This window comes from Mobula hypostoma, chromosome 6, assembly GCF_963921235.1.
Source record: "Mobula hypostoma chromosome 6, sMobHyp1.1, whole genome shotgun sequence".
Lineage (NCBI taxonomy): Eukaryota > Metazoa > Chordata > Chondrichthyes > Myliobatiformes > Myliobatidae > Mobula > Mobula hypostoma.
In genome coordinates, this window is record NC_086102.1 from 143,980,775 (window position 1) to 143,998,119 (window position 17,345).

The following is a 17,345-nucleotide window of genomic DNA, read 5'->3' on the forward strand; positions in this document are numbered from 1 at the left end:
GATTACCAAGAATGGAGTTTTTGGAAGGATCTGAGGTCTTGGAGAACAGTTGCACTGCCCAGTGTTGCAAGCCGAATTAAAATTCAGTGTTCAGTCTCTGGTGACTTACCTCATTCATGGGAATGCTTCATTTGATTTTTGACCCGGGGCATGGAAACACATTGACAGTTCTTCAGTATTCCTCACTCTAAATCTCTGGAGTATTTTATCCAGTTCTGGGCATTGCAATTTAGGAAAGATGTGAAGAGGTCATGTTGAAAAGATTTACTGAAATGATTAAAGAAGTTGGGATATTCTCCATTGGAATAGAGGAGATTGTAAAATCTGGTAGTTTATCAAGTTCATGAAGGGTGTAAGCAGGAGATAGAAGGTTCAGCAGTGTGGGAGCACCTTCTTCTGAAGGTCTGACAAGGTTCAGAAAGGAGACTTACCACATTCGTCCCAACGGCAGTAAGGAACGAGCAGTCAATGCTGGCCTTGAGTGATAACCAGATCATTAGAATCTGTTGCCAATAATTTTAAGTGAGGACATCCTTGAACATCACTGAATGAATCATGAACGACATGCAAGATGAGCTGTTTAATCAGAATCTGCATTTGGATATTTTGTAGGGATATCTTTCTAGACTTCAAATTGGATGCTGCTTGCAGGAAGTACCCTTTTGAATTAAATCAACCTACACTTTGAACTAGGACTTCATTATCAGAAGATTGTAGCTATTCAATTCATATTACTTTAGATTCTTTTTCTTCTCTGTTGCTTATTAATTAAATCTGAGGATATGTATAAGATTGACTTCTTTCATATTACTCTATAGATCAGTATGAAAGGAAACTTGCTCCCCTCTGGGAATTAACATTGACTCAGGTCTCTGATCTTCCTGTATTTGCAGTCATGTTGCGAGACTGTACTTAACCTATAAAGATATTCGTGTTAATTTTGCTTTTAATTTTTACTCATGACACAAACTTTGAAGTCTGTACAGGTGATAGTTATAGACTTCAAGGAGAAATGATAAGCTCATGGAGTTGCTGGGAGCAAGAGTACGCAGATGAAATTTAAAGCTGAGAAATGTGAAGAATGAAAAGAGACTATTAACTCGTGGGCACTATTCTAATATGGGTACAAGAGATGAGCTGACGATACGTGCATAATTCATTAAAAGTGGCAAGGTAGTTTAGAAAAGTTTTTAAAAATCCTACGGGATGCTTGGTTTTAATGAAGTAGAAATACAGAGTGTCACAACGAGTCAGTCATGATAAAACGTTAGAGGATTACGTACGTTTCTGCATCCCCACAATTTAAGAAAGGTGCAGTAGCATGTGGAAGAGATTTACTGAAGTGACTGGATAAGTTGGGCTTATTCTCTCTGGTTCTGAGATCAGACTGAGTCATTCAAAATCATGAAGAGAGTAAAACAAAGTCAGAGACCATTGCATTGATGGCAGAGGTAGGAGCTGGTGAACCTAGAATGAAGGGGATTGGCACAAAAAAAAAGTGATAAGAGGCAAAAATGTTTCACATAGCAGAAATTCTTGGAAAGAAAGAATTTTTCAGACTACAAGGAAAACTTGGACTGTGGGCCCAGCTGGATTGCTCCTATAATGGATACAGCACGAACCCAACAGGACAAGTTGCCTTCTTCAGTCCTGTAACTATTCTGCGATAATCACTTTTGCATGGAAGTTTTCAATTTTCTTTCCTATTACCATCTTTTTTTTTGATAATACTCCCTCCAGAAATGTGCAATTCTGATGTTCCACAATGAACTGAATGTTTCTTCCAAAGCTGTATACTAATGCTGAATAGTCTCTTGTCTCTTTCTCACAGATCTCTCTGGCCACAGTGTATATGAACACTTAAAATCTTTTGAAATGTTGATATCTTTCCCATCCACAAATCAGTCCCAGCATCTTCATATTTCCTCTTTTCAGAAAGGCTGATCATATATACACACCTTCTTGTTCACCCCTTTTACCACCTGAATTTCTGGAATTTGCCAACATTGTGTTTAAAGAATAAGGGATAGGTTATTGAGTGTAGAATTTATTGTAGACATTATTTGCATATTGAGAAAGATTTTAGTGTACCTCACAAGATCACAATTCAGATGTTAGCAATGGCAGTTAATGCCCAGGGTCATTTTGCTAAGAATTAGCTTGGAACTTGTTGTGAGTTCCTCCTTGTAAATACATTTCAGCAACACCTCTTAACCCCCCCCCCCGCCCCCCACCATCCTCAATATCTTTCCTATGCCAAGCACGTCAACCCTTTTCTACCTTTCCAGGTTCCAGCACCTCTTTTCCTTCCCTCTCCCATTCTCCCCCTCTCTGATCACATGATTGTGTGGGTCCCATCATCTGACTTCTACCCCCAAATATTTTCAAAACAAAACTGGGGGAACTTCGGGACAGTAACTAACTTGATCTCTCTTTCAGCAAAATGTTGTTGTTGTTGTTCGTCCTTCGTAGTCGAAGATGACCATGGCTTCAAAGTCAAATGGGAGATTGGTGGCTGTAGATCCGGAGGTGACTGATGAGGCCAATCCGGGCCCTGAAGGCTCGCCCACATGTGGGACACAAGTGGGTGGGTGCTGTCATGGCAGTGGATGCTGCTCGGGCCTTGCGCACAGCACGCTTTCGTTGTGCCTCGATGATGCACCGGACTTCAGCTGCATGGGCTCCTGTGGTGATCATGCTGCGCCAAGCTGGACAGTCGAGGGCAAGCGTCTCCTGCGTGTTGATGTCGACACCCAGGCCTTTGAGGGACGCTTTAAGGCAGTCTTTGTAACGTTTCTTCTGCCCCCCGACTGAGCGCTTGCCCTGACACAGTTCTCCGTACAGCAGCTGCTTAGGCAATCGGCTGTCTGGCATTCTGACCACATGTCCAGCCCACCTGGCTTGGGCTTTCAGCAGGAGGGTGTAGACGCTGCAGAGCCCAGCTCGTTCCAGGATTTCCGTGTTGGGGACCTTGTCCTGCCACCTGATGTGGAGGAGTCTGCGGAGACAGCTCAGGTGAAAGTGGTTGAGCTGTTTGGCGTGTCTGCTGTAGACAGTCCAGGTCTCGCTGGCGTAAAGGAGGGTGGTAAGGACCACTGCACAGTAGACCTTCAGCTTGGTGGTAAGGCTGAGTCCTCTCCACTCCCAGACGTTCTCACGGAGTCTCCCAAAGGCGGCGCTGCCTTTGGCAATCCTGTTGGTGACCTCAGCGTGTATATTCACTGCGCGAGAGAGTATGCTGCCTAGGTAGGTGAAGTTGTCGACTGTCTGGAGGTTCTGGCCCTTCACCGTGATGCGCGGCTCCTGGTATGGCTTTCCTGGGGCAGGCTGGTACATAACTTCGGTCTTTTTGGTGCTGATAGTGAGATCAAAGTTGTTGCAGGCTTGTGAGAAGCAGTCCATTTCACGCTGCATCTTCTGCTCTGTGCTGGCGTTGAGTGCACAGTCATCAGCAAACAACAAGTCTCTGATGACAGTCTCTCGCATCTTTGTAACTGCCTGCAGGCGCCTAAGGTTGAACAACCTGCCGTCAGTTCTGTACCTGACGTGGATTCCTTCTTCGTAGTTCCGGAAGGCATCTGCCAGCATGGCAGAGAATACCATACTGAACGGAGTCGGGGCAAGAACGCAGCCTTGTTTGACGCCATTTGTCACTGGGAAGGCCTCCGACTCGTCGCCGTCATCCAGAACTTTCACCATCATACCGACGTGGAACTGCTGGACGATTGTGATGAACTTGCTGGGGCAGCCAAACTTCTCCATGATCTTCCACAAGCCTTCTCTGCTGACCGTATCGAAAGCCTTGGTTAGATTGACAAAGGTCACGAAGAGGTCGCTGTGTTGCTCCTGGCATTTTTCCTGGAGTTGGCGCGCAGCAAAAATCATGTCCGCGGTCCCACGTTCAGCACGGAAGCCGCACTGGCTTTCTGGGAGCAGACCTTGCTCAAGATGTTGGAGAAGGCGGTTGAGCAGGACGCGGGCCAGAATCTTCCCCGCAATGGACAAGAGGGAGATGCCTCGGTAGTTGTCGCAAGACTGGCAGTTGCCTTTCCTCTTGTAGATGTGGACTACGCTGGCATCTTTCAGCTGTTGCGGGACCTGTCCCTTTTTCCACATGGACTGGAAGAGAACAGTCAGCTTTTGCATCATGACAGGGCCTCCTGCTTTGATAACCTCAGCAGGGATTGCATCGGGTCCTGGTGCTTTGCCACAAGAGAGTTGCTTCACTGCCTTCCTGACTTCATCTACTGTGGGGAGGGTGTCGAGGTTCTTGTTGATCTCTACCTAGGGTAGGCGGGCAATGGCCTCATCGTTGATGTCGGCAGGGCGGTTAAGGACGTTGTTAAAGTGCTCAGCCCACCGATCCAGAATCTGCTTCTTCTCTGTCAGCAGCTGTGTCTCATCTGCGTTGAGGAGAGGTGAGGAGCCGGAGGACTGGGGTCCGTATACAGCCTTAAGCGCATTGTGGAAGCGCTTTATGTCGTGGCTGTCTGCATAGCCCTGGATTTCATCGGCCTTCTTGTTGAACCAGCTGTCCTGCATCTTGCAAAGTTTTTTCTGCACCTTTCTTCTTGCGTTGGTAAAGGCATCTTTCTTGGCTAGCGACGTGGGGTCGTTCTGATGCGCTCTGTAATGTTGATGTTTCTCCGTTAGTAGTGCCTGTATTTCTTCATCATTCTCATCGAACCAGTCTTGGTTTCTTCGGGTTGCTGGTCCGAGATGTTCGAGGGCAGTAGTGTAGACAGCGTCTCTGAGGGCCGTCCACTGTTCCTCAACACTGGTCCCGTCATCCTGTGGTGTGTCTGGCAGTCTGCCTTCAAGGTCATCGACGAATTCTTCTGCAACCCTGCTGCTTTTCAGCTTGGAGACATTCAACCTCTTTGCAGTCTTCTGCCCTTAGGGTCTTCTCATGGGCAGAATGCGAAGCCTGAACTTAGACACAATGAGGCGGCGGTGGTCGGTCCAGCAGTCGGCTCCACACATGGCTCTCGTCACTGTGACATTCATCCTGTCCCTCTTGCTGGTGATGATGTAGTCAATCAGATGCCAGTGCTTCGAGCGTGGGTGCATCCATGACGTCTTCTTACGGGTGGGTAGGCGGAACAGGGTGTTGGTAATGACAAGATCGTGTGTGGCACATGTCTTGAGGAGCAGAAGGCTGTTGTTGTTACACTTGCCAGTGCCATGTCTTCCAGTGATCCCTTCCCAGGTTTGGTAGTCTGTCCCTACTCTGGCATTGAAGTCCAAGTTCAGCAAAATACCTCTGGTTTGATGGGCTAATTACCGTTCTTCAAACTATAGTCATACAACACCAAATCTATTGTATATCTGTTCTTGCTTACATTTATAGCCGACCCTCTTTCCAGCACATGGCCCCCAGACATCAATGCCTTAGGGTTTCAAAGTTCAACTGAATACTTCATGTATTAAGAATAAATGTTTTAAGAATGCCTGTCTTCACCATCCTTTCAGACAGTGCATTCCAGGCTTAAATCACCATCTGGGTGGAAAGATTCTTTCAAATCCTCTGTATGTCTTTGATCTCTTAACCTTGAACTACTTACACCCTTTTTTAATGGAAAAGTGTATTTTTCCTTTTAGCCCAACTGTGCCCCAACCTGTACTTTGTGTACATAATTATTTACAATACCTTCATTATGATTGTTTTGGGTTTCCAGGATTTGTACATATTCTGTTGTGTTCATGAATTGTATTTAAATGTTTGACATTTAATTTCAAAACAATTTGAACAGAAGAGAACAAAAGTTATTGACATATTAAAAATGCTTAAAGCAACTTAAAAACTAGAAAATAATTAATAAAGAGGAAGGTAAGTAACTTAACTTACCTGCGTATCTTATCTGGATGCATAACAACTTTGTATGGCAGCTGCTCTACCACAAGAAGCTGCAAAGATTAGTGGACCTTGCATCCTATCAATGTCCCGTTGTAACCTACAGCAACCTTCTACACTATCTACAACACAAACAACTTTCATGTAATCTGCAAATTTACTAATCTACCCTTCTGTTCTTTATAAAAATCACAAAGACAATACTGGGGAGGCTAGTGCTATGATGGAGCTGGCTGAGTTTACAACTTTCTGCAGCTTTTATCAATCCAGGTCTGTGTCCACAAAGATCATTGGTAAAGACACAGCAGGCTTTTCCCTTCCTTCCAATAGTAATCTGTGATATATCCTGTCCAGCCTTGGGGGCTTGTCTATCCTAATGTTTTTCAAAAGTTCCAACTCATTCTCTTTGTTAAAATTGACATATTCCAACATAATAACCTGTTCTGTGCTGTTCTCACATTCAAGTTCCCTCTCATCGGTGAACACTGAAGCAAAGTCTTCATTAAGAACCTTCTCTACCTTCTCTGACTTCTGACACGTGCCTCTTCTTTTATCTCTGATTGGTCCTAGTCATCCTCCTGTTATTCATATATGTGTAGCTTGCCTTGGGGTTTTCCTTAATTCTACTCACCAAGGCCTTCTCATGCCCCTTTCTAGTTCTCCTAATTCCCTTCTTAATTTCTCTCCTGGTTACTTTGTAACTCTCTAGAGCCCTCTCTGATCCTTACTTCCTAAACCATAAGTATGCTTATTTTTTCCTCTTGATATTCCACATCTCATGTCAACCATGGTACATTCACCATACCATCCTTTCCCTGCCTCAATGGGATAAACCTATCCAGAACCCCATGTAGGTGCTCCCTAAATAATCTCCACATTTCCATTGTGCATTTCACTGAGTACATTTGTTCCCACCCCCAGTTCCTGCCTAACATATTGCATCATAATTCACCCTCACTTACAATAGTAAGGCATTTCCCTTACCATTTGCTCTTATCCTGGTCCAAGGCTATGGTAAAGGTCAGGGAGTTATGGTCCAAAATGTCCACCCAATTCCCCTAGTAGATAAGATGGACTCTTTACCTCACAATCTGCCTTGCACCTCATTGTTTGTTGTTGCGATACCACTCAACCAGCTGATCCATCTCACTCCTGTATGCCTACTCATCACCAGCTGAAATTCTGCTAACAATAGTTGTCCATTAGCAAATTTATAGAAGGCCTAGCCACACATTTGTTGGTGTAGAGAGAGTAGAGCAATGGGCTAAGCACACATCCTTGAGTGCGTCAGTGAGAAGATGTTATTTCTATTCCGCATTAGCTGGTCTCCCAATGAGGAAGTCAAGGATCCAGTTGCAGAGAGAAGTACAGCTGTGCAGGTTTTGGAGTTTGTTCATTATTACTGATGGTATAATGGTGTTGAATACTCTGCATTCTTATCAATTTATCTTGTACCACCTCAATGCATTGTGTAATCAATTGATACAGTATGTATGAATGGTATGCAAGAGAAATTCATTTACTTCACTGTACATTGGTACGCATGTTAATAAACCAATTTATCTTTTCGATCAACAATTGAGTTGTGCAGCTGAAGGGACGGGTTTATATTTGTGCTCCACCCCACAATGGCAGAACATGAGGCCAGATGTGACAGGAAGCCCAGTTGCCTGATTTGTCTGATGCAACATGTAGGCACAGAAATCAGCGAAAAGCAATGAGTAGGATGCTGGCAGTGGGTATCCACTGAATTGACCCAAAAGGTATGTTTGGACTCATTTTCCTCTTTGTTTCACTTGTGTTTTTGCATAAATATTTAAAACAATGTGCTGTTTTTTGAATTGGGTGCATGAGTTCATCCAATCCATTAACGTCCCAAGTTTCAGTATTGCTGTTCTTAGAACATAGAATAGTACAGCACATTACAGGCCCTTCAGCCCACAATGTTGTGCTCACCCTCAAACCCTGCCTCCGATATAACCCCCCCCACCTTAAATTCCTCCATATACCTGTCTAGTAGTCTCTTAAACTTCATTAGTGTATCTGCCTCCACCACTGACTCAGGCAGTGCATTCCACGCACCAACCACTCTCTGAGTAAAAAACCTTCCTCTAATATCCCCCTTGAACTTCCCACCCCTTACCTTAAAGCCATGTCCTTTTGTATTGAGCAGTGGTGCCCTGGGGAAGAGGCATTGGCTATCCACTCTATCTATTCCTGTTATTATCTTATACACCTCTATCATGTCTCTTCTTATCCTCCTCTCCAAAGAGTAAAGCCCTAGCTCCCTTAATCTCTGATCATAATGCATACTCTCTAAACCAGGCAGCATCCTGGTAAATCTCCTCTGTACCCACTTCCACATCCTTCCTATAGTGAGGCAACCAGAACTGGACACAGTACTCTAAGTGTGGCCTAACCAGAGTTTTATAGAGCTGCATCATTACATCACGACTCTTAAACTCTATCCCTCGACTTACGAAAGCTAACACCCCATAAGCTTTCTTAACTACCCTATCTACCTGTGAGGCAACTTTCAGGGATCTGTGGACATGTATCCCCAGATCCCTCTGCTCCTCCACACTACCAAGTATCCTGCCATTTACTTTGTACTCTGCCTTGGAGTTTGTCCTTCCAAAGTGTACCACCTCACACTTCTCCGGGTTGAACTCCATCTGCCACTTCTCAGCCCGCTTCTGCTTCCTATCAATGTCTCTCTGCCATCTTTGACAATCCTCTGCACTATCTACAACACCACCAACGTTTGTGTCATCTGCAAACTTGCCAACCCACCCTTCTACCCTCACATCCAGGTCGTTAATAAAAATCACAAAAAGTAGAGGTCCCAGAACAGATCCTTGTGGGACACCACTAGTCACAATCCTCCAATCTGAATGTACTCCCTCCACCACGACCCTCTGCCTTCTGCAGGCAAGCTAATTCTGAATCCACCTGGCCAAACTTCCCTGGATCCCATGCCTTCTGACTTTCTGAATAAGCCTACCGTGTGAAACCTTGTCAAATGCTTTACTAAAATCCATATAGATCACATCCATTGCACTACCCTCATCTATATGCCTGGTCACCTCCTCAAAGAACTCTATCAGGCTTGTTAGACTCGATCTGCCCTTCACAAAGCCATGTTGACTGTCCCTGATCAGACTATGATTCTGTAAATGCCCATAGATCCTATCTCTAAGAATCTTTTCCAACAGTTTTCCCACCGCAGGCTCACTGGTCTATAGTTACCCGGACTATCCCTACTACCTTTTTTGAATAAGGGGACAACATTCGCCTCCCTCCAATCCTCCGATACCATTCTCGTGGACAACGAGGACATAAAGATCCTAGCCAGAGGCTCAGCAATCTCTTCTCTTGCCTCGTGGAGCAGCCTGGGGAATATTCCGTCAGGCCCCGGGGACTTATCCGTCCTAATGTATTTTAACAACTCCAACACCTCCTCTCCCTTAATATCAACATGCTCCAGAACATCAACCTCACTTGTATTGTCCTCACCATCATCAAGTTCCCTTTCATTGGTGAATACCGAAGAGAAGTATTTATTGAGGACCTCGCTCACTTCCACAGCCTCCAGGCACATCTTCCCACCTTTATTTCTAATCGGTCCTACCTTCACTCCTGTCATCCTTTTGTTCTTCACATAATTGAAGAATGCCTTGGGGTTTCCTTTACCCTACTTGCCAAGGCCTTCTCATGCCCCCTTCTTGCTCTTCTCAGCCCCTTCTTAAGCTCCTTGCTTCCCTATATTCCTCAATAGACCCATCTGATCCTTGCTTCCTAAACCTCATGTATGCTGCCTTCTTCCACCTGACAGATTTTCCACCTCACTTGTCACCCATGGTTCCTTCACCCTACCATTCTTTATCTTCCTCACTGGGACAAATTTATCCCTAACATCCTGCAAGAGATCTCTAAACATCGACCACATGTCCATAGTACATTTCCCTGCAAAAACATCATCCCAATTCACACCCGCAAGTTCTAGCCTTATAGCCTCATAATTTGTCCTTCCCCAATTAAGAATTTTGCTGTTCTCTCTGATTCTATCCTTTTCCATGATAATGCTAAAGGCCAGGGAGCGGTGGTTCTTGTTCTGTGCCACTCCCAAGGAGCAGGAACATCCAGTACAGTGACCAAAGTGACCATTACAAGTGGGAAGGAAATAAAAACCATTCAAACAGATTATGTTTGTTGGGTGTCCTCTGACATGGTGATGAAATTATTTCCAGCTAATTATTTTATCAAATATTATGCAAATTGGGTTGATAATAAGAGGAAGAACATGATGATGGAGGGGTTTTTATAATTGATAGCCTGTGACCAACAGTGTGCAACAAAGATGGGGAGCCTGATTGTTGTATAAATTAATGATTAAGGTGTGAAGCAGCATTATATTCTGCAATCAGTTTCCTTTTACTATCTCCATATAATTATACAGGGCATGATCTCTCTTGAAGTCATGCAAGCTATAAGCTTTTGACCGTGCCTCAGTACACGTGACAATAATAAACCAATCTCACAGTCTAAGTTTCCAGATGACACAATAACTGGTGGTGTTGATAGTGAGCAGAGTAGACTTCGTCTGCAGGATGATATTAATCAGCTACTAAATGGCAGAGCAATGTCAGATGGAATTTAATTTTGGTAAACATGAGGTGATTAATTTTGGAAGGACTACTATGTGGGGGGTGGCAAGCAGCCTGAACACTAGGGCCCAAGGGGGAGGAGATTCAGAGGGAATCTGAAGGAGAGATGCTTATCACCCAAAGGTTGATTGGAACCTGTAATGTTCTTCTTGGGAGGGTTGTTTGGAGCAGAGAAATTAGCAAGGCAGAGAGGACCATGGACAACATGCTGCAAATGTGATTAGTGGAGATAGCTGCTTTATAATTGATACAGGCATAGTCTAAAGAGCTTTTTTTGCTGCTATGTGCCTCCGTGACAAAAAATTAAAAGCATCCTTTTTTTCTACATTTTAAGTAAGGAAACAATTATTTGTTTTAATTTGTAGCAATCTGACCAACAGCTACCTGGTACTAACATGTGTTCGTTATCAGCTTACTTATGTATTGTTAAAATTAAAATTGTTTTGTATGAGTGCCCTTGAAAAGCATTCCAGATCAGTAGCGTGGTTCTGATTTCTGAACAAAAAGTTATGCTCAATTGTGCTGAAATGCCATCTTTCTGGCATGCAATTTTTGAAAAGAAAATGTGCTTTTATCTCAGGAGAAATACCGTTTGTTGAAAACAAAAGAGATGCCATTCCTTTCTTACCTTTAAAAAGATTGTAATTTGGACTAGGATTTAGTCATTCTATGCAATTAGACATGACAATCTAGTTTTATATTTACAGTATAATGCTGCTTAATACCATGTAGGCATTACTGAAGTATAGAATAAAACAAAGAGTAGTATAGCAACCCTGATACAACTTGAATTTATCTCAAACATTCTTTCACTGGTTCTTTGCAACCTTCACTGTCTACTTACTCAGCAGTTTACTTAAAGATTTCAATTGATTAGTATTGAAGTTGCTAAATTTCCACCAGAAGGTGATCATATTAAACTGAGACAAATATAATGATTTCTTTTTGCTACATAATGAAAAAGATATAGAGATACTGAATGTGGTGTGATAAAGATTTACAAAGATGAAATGGAAAATAAGGAATTTAACCTACTGGAAGAGTAGTTTCCTTAAATTCCTTTCTATTCTATGAAACAGGGAAGGGCAAAGAGATGACAGCAGTTCTTTAAAGATGTGAAGGACAGTAGGGGATAGCTGCCAGGCGATCCAGTGAATTGCAGGAAAAACTTGTTCACACTGAGAGTGATGAGGAAGGTGAGTGGAAGTAAGTTCAAAGGAGATGTGCAGGGTGAGAATTTTACACAGAGTGGTGGATGGGTGCCTGGAATGCGCTGCCAGGGCTGGTAGTAGAAGCAGATATGACAGCAACATTCAAAAGGGCATTACACACATTAACCCGCAGGGAATGGAGGGATATGGAACATGCCCACACAGAAGGGTTTAGTTTAATGTAAACACAAGATTCTGCAGATGATGGAAATCCTGGAGAAGGGCCTTGGCCCAAAATGTCGACTGTTCATTTATTTTCATAGATGCTGCCTGACCTGCTGAGTTCCTCCAGCATTTTGTGTGTGTTGCTTCTAGTTTACTGTGGCATTATGGGTAGCACAGACATTGTGGGCAGGAGGGTCTGTTACTGTGCTGAGCCACAGGTAGCAGCTGGGATGAAGGAGGTGAGTACATTATAAGCCCATAAGATATAGGATCAGAGTTAGTCCATCTGGCCCATTGAGTCTGCCCTGCCATTTCATCAATTTTACTCCCAGACCCAATCTCCTGCCTTCTCCCATATTGTAGGCATTCTAGAAGTTCCCCCTCTTGGAATCCAGCACCAACCTGATTTTCCCAATCTACCTGCATATTGAAATTCCACATGTGGTGATTAAAGAATGGGAAATGAAGGGTAATGCTAATTGTTGAGGAAGGGTGGAAAGAGCCTTATAATGTATAGACATCAGTTTGGACAGGTTGGTTTGTATGCCGTTTCTATGGTGTGTGCTTTATCCTGTAAAGTTGATGAAGTCTGTTCTTGTTTAGCAGCTTTGTTTTCACTTTAAAGTGGGTAAATGACACAGTGGGTTTCTGTCGGCATCTGTGCTTAAAATCAGATGTTTGAGTTTGCTACTGTTTAGGACAGAGTACAAAGTGAGAAATATAGCAGAGGCAGGTAATACTGGATATAGTACTTTTTGGTAGCTGGTAGGACATTTCCTTGCAGTTTAGTTTTTCCACATGTGTGTCTCAATTTATGAGAACAAATGGATTGTACATTACTCTTTATAACTAGATGCTGAATAAACTAATTAACTGATTAAATTGATATTGTTCTTTAAACTTGCTGCTTCTAATAGCTTTGTTTTGTAGTTTCAGGCCTGAGAAATATTGTGTACTGCCGTGATATTTATTCATCAGAGACAAAGATCAGAAAGTAAATGACCAGGGGTGGCAAACCTATGGCACACACGAACAGTTTGTTGGCACTCAGCATGCAGTTCTGCACCTGGATGTTTGAAAATCTCACCGATAATAAAAAGATACATAATTATTATCTGTACTACCAAATTGGGCAGCAAATGAATTTTTGACAACAGTGGGATGTTTTCACGGGAAATGTCTTACACCATCTTGTTGCCAAAAGGATGGTAATGAGAACATGTGACATTGGATGATAAGGTTCGAAATCCTCGATGACCTCCTTCACGCTTCAGCATTTGGATCATAAATGATTACAATAACAATACTATTTAGAAATTATGCTTTTTAAAAGATTAATATTAATTTTTGAATAGATTTTCTAAAATGCTTCATCTATTTCAATCTGTTATATTCCTATTAATAATAAAACTGAACACACATAAATAAGCAATCGGACTCATCTTTTTTCCTTTAAAAAAAGGTGATAATTATTGTTAATAATTTATTAGCTACTTGTTAGACTGTTTCTAATGCCCATACAGAATGTAATTTGATTTGGTTATATTCATACAAAATATACAATTTTGGATACATCAGAAAAAGTATTAATTCAGCCAGCAAGGCCAATGGTACTGAACTTCTCTGAGGTATCTTAAGCTTTGCTTAAGTATAAAACATATCAAAAGGTTTCCTAAAGTGTTCTGAATTTTTTTTTGCTTATAATGAAGGGTTTCTTGTCGCATGTATTGTGTAGGTTGCTACAAAATGCCATACAGCACAAAAACAGGCTCTTTGTTTAGATTTACATCAAAATTAATCCCATTTACCTATGTTTGGCCCATGTTCCTCTAACCAGACCATGACCCATTCGGCTCATTGAGTCTGCACCGCCATTTCGTCATGACTGATTTATTATCCTTCTGATCCCCATTCTCCAGTCTTTTCCTCATTACATTTGATGCCATGATTAGTCAAGAACCTATAGTATCAACCTCCGCCATAAATATACCCAGTGCCTTGGCCTGCACAGCTCTCTGTGGCAAAGAATTCCACAGATTCACCACCCTCTGGCTCAGGAAATATTTCCTCATCTCCATTCTAAATGGATGTCACTCAATTTTGAGGCTGTGCCCTCTGGTCCTAGACACCCCCACACTTGGAAACATCCACTCCACCCAGACTTTTAAATATTTGATGGGTTTCAATGAGATGTTCCCTCATTCTTCTAACCTCCAGTGAGTACAGGCCAGAGCTATCAAATGCTCCTCATGTTAACCCTTTCATTCCTGGAATCATTCTTACACACCTCCTCTGGACTCTCTCCAATGCCAGCACATACTTCCATAGATAGGGGCCCAAATCTACTCAAGAGTACTCCATGTACAGTCTGACCAATGCCTTATAAAGCTTCAGCAACACATCCTTGCATTAAACCTTCCCTGTTCATGTACCTGTCCAACTATCTTAAGTGTTGTTCTGGTACCTGCCTCAGCAGTTCCTCTGGCAGCTCATTCCATATGCTTACCACTCTCTGGGTGAGAAAGTTGCCCTCAGACTCCTAGTAAATCTCTTCCATCTCATCTTAAACCTCTTAGTTCTTGATTTTCTATGTCAGGAGGCATCTGATCCAGGGAAACTTGGCTGTGTGGATACATAATTGACATGCCTATTGAAGGCAGAGGGTGGCTCTAAATAGAGCATATTCTGCCCTGAGGTGGGTATCCAGTGGTGTTCTTCAGGGATCTGATCTATTGTTTTTGAGGTTTTTTTTTTAAGTGACTTGGATGGGGGAAATGGAAGGGTAGACTAGTAAGTTTGCAGATGATATGAAAATTGGTGGATAATGTTGAATGTTGCCATAGGTTACATTGGGACATTGACGGGATGCAGAGATGAGCTGAGTAGTGACAGATGGAGGTCAATCTGGAAAAATGTGAACTTTGGCAGGTTGAATTTGAAGGCACAATGACAGGATTATAAGCAGTGTGGAGAAACAGAGGGATTTTGAGGTCCGTTTCCGTAGATTCCTCAATTTGATAGGGTAGTTAAGAAGTCATATGGTGAGTTGGTCTTCCGGGAACTGAGTTCAAAAGCCATGGGGTGATGTTGCTGCTCTATGAAACATTGGTTAGACCACATTTGAAATATTGTGTTCATTTCTAGTCACCTCATTATAGGACAGATGTGGGGCTTTGGAGAAGGTGCAGAGAAGACTTAGTAGGATGCTACCTGGATTAGAGAGCATATCTTATGAGGAAAGGTTGAGTGAGCTAGGGCTTTTCTATTCGGAGGGGAGGATGAGAGACGAGTTGATAGAGGAATACAGGGTGATATGAGGCATAGATTGAGTGAATAGCCAGAGGCTTTGACCCAGTGTGGAAATACCTAATATGAGGGAGCATAATTTTCTGGTGATGGAGGAAAGTGTGGGAGGAATGTCAGAGGTAAGTGTTTCTACACAGAACATGATGGGTGTGTAGAATGCCCTGCCTGGGGTGTTGGTAGCGGCAGATACATTAGGACATTTAAGAAACAGACAGGCACATGGGTGATAGAAAATTAGAGTATGTAGGAGGGAAAGATTTTAGAGTAGGTTACAAGCTGGCACAGCATTGCCAGCTGAAGAGCCTGTAGTGTTCTATGTCCTATCCCTGGAAAAAAGGTTGTGCACTCACTCTGTTTATGCCTCTCAAATTTTATAGCCATCTATAACCTGCATAACCTCTCTCCATTACTCAATTTCTCAGATCCTGGCAACATCCTCAAAAATCTGGTCTTTCCAGCTTAATGGTATCTTTCTTATAGTAGGGTGACCAAAGCTGAAAGCAATATTCCAAATGTGGCCTCCAAAGTGCAACACCTGACACTTAGCCATATCTAACTCTTTGCCATCCCACAGCCCACTTACCCAGCTGATCAAGATCCCTCTATAAATCCTGTTAGCCATCTTCACTGTCAATGATATTACCTATTTTGGTGTCATCTGCAAATTTGGTAATGATGCCTTGTATGTTCTCATCCAAATCATTAATATACAGTTGCCAGAACAAGTTTGCGAACCCTTTGCAATCACCTGATTTTCTGCACTAATTACTCATAAAATTTGGTCTGATCTTCATCTACAAACCGTTTGTAAATCACAATAATAAGCAAACACAATCTGCCTAATCTAATAACACAAACAATTGTACTTCTTGTCAATATTGAGTACACCATTTAACCAATCACAGTGTAGGCTCAAAAAAGTATGTGAACTTCTGGAGTAATGCCTTCTTCAAAAAGCTATTTGGAGTCAGGTGTTCGAATCAATGAGATGAGATTGGAGGTGTGGGTTGTAGAGGTGCCCTGCCCTATAAAAAAGACACACAGGGTCATGTCACAAGACCTTAAAGTGCAATGCTGAGGAGATGAAAAAATAACCCAAGAGTAACAGCAAAAAACCTGTAGAAATCTCTAGAACTTGCTGAAGTTTCTGTTCGTATGTCCACTATAAGTAAAATACTGAACAAGAATGGTGTTCGTGGAAGGACACCACAGAGGAAACAACTGCTCTCCAAAAATAACATTGCTGTACATCTTAAGTTTGTGAAAGACCATCTGGATGTTCCACAACACTTCTGGGACAATGTTCTGTGGATAACTGAGACAAAAGTTGAACTTTTTGGCAGAAATGCACATCACTATGGAGGAAAGAGGCTACTGCACACTAACACCAAAACCTCATCCCAATTGTGAAGTGTGGTGGAAGGAGCATCATGGTTTGGGGCTGCTTTGCCGCCTCAGGGCCTGGACAGCTCACAATCAGTGAGGGAACAATTGATTCAAAATTGTATCCAGACATTTTACAGGAGAATGTCAGGGTAGCAGTCTGTTACTGGAAGCTTAATAGAAGTTGGGTAACGCAGCAAGATATTACTCTGAAACACGAGTAAATCAACAACAGAGTGGTTTAAAAAGAAGAAAATTTGTGGTTTGGAATGGCCAAGTCTGAGTCCAGACTGCAACCCAATTGAGATTTTGTGGCATGACCTGAAGAGGGCTGTTCATTCAAGGTATCCCAGAAATATTATTGAACTGAAACAGTTTTATATGGAGAAATGGTCTAAAATTCCTCCTCCTTGTTGTGCAAGTCTGATCAGCAGCTACAATAAATGTTTGATAGAAGTTATTGCTGGAGATTCTACCAGTTATTAAATACGAGGGTTCACATACTTTTCCCAGACTGGATTGTGAATGATTAAACAATGTGCAATAAAGAGATGAAAAGTACAATTGTTTGTGTGTTGCTAGTTTAGGCAAGTTGTGTCTGTCTATTATGGTCACTTAATGAAGATCAGACCACATTTTATGCAGAAAACCAGGTTTTGCAAATGTTTTCATGCAACCGCAGATGTCAAATTGCAATGGGCTCAGCACCAAGCTGTGGAAAACACCACTAGTCATGGTCTGAAAAACAAGCATTCATTC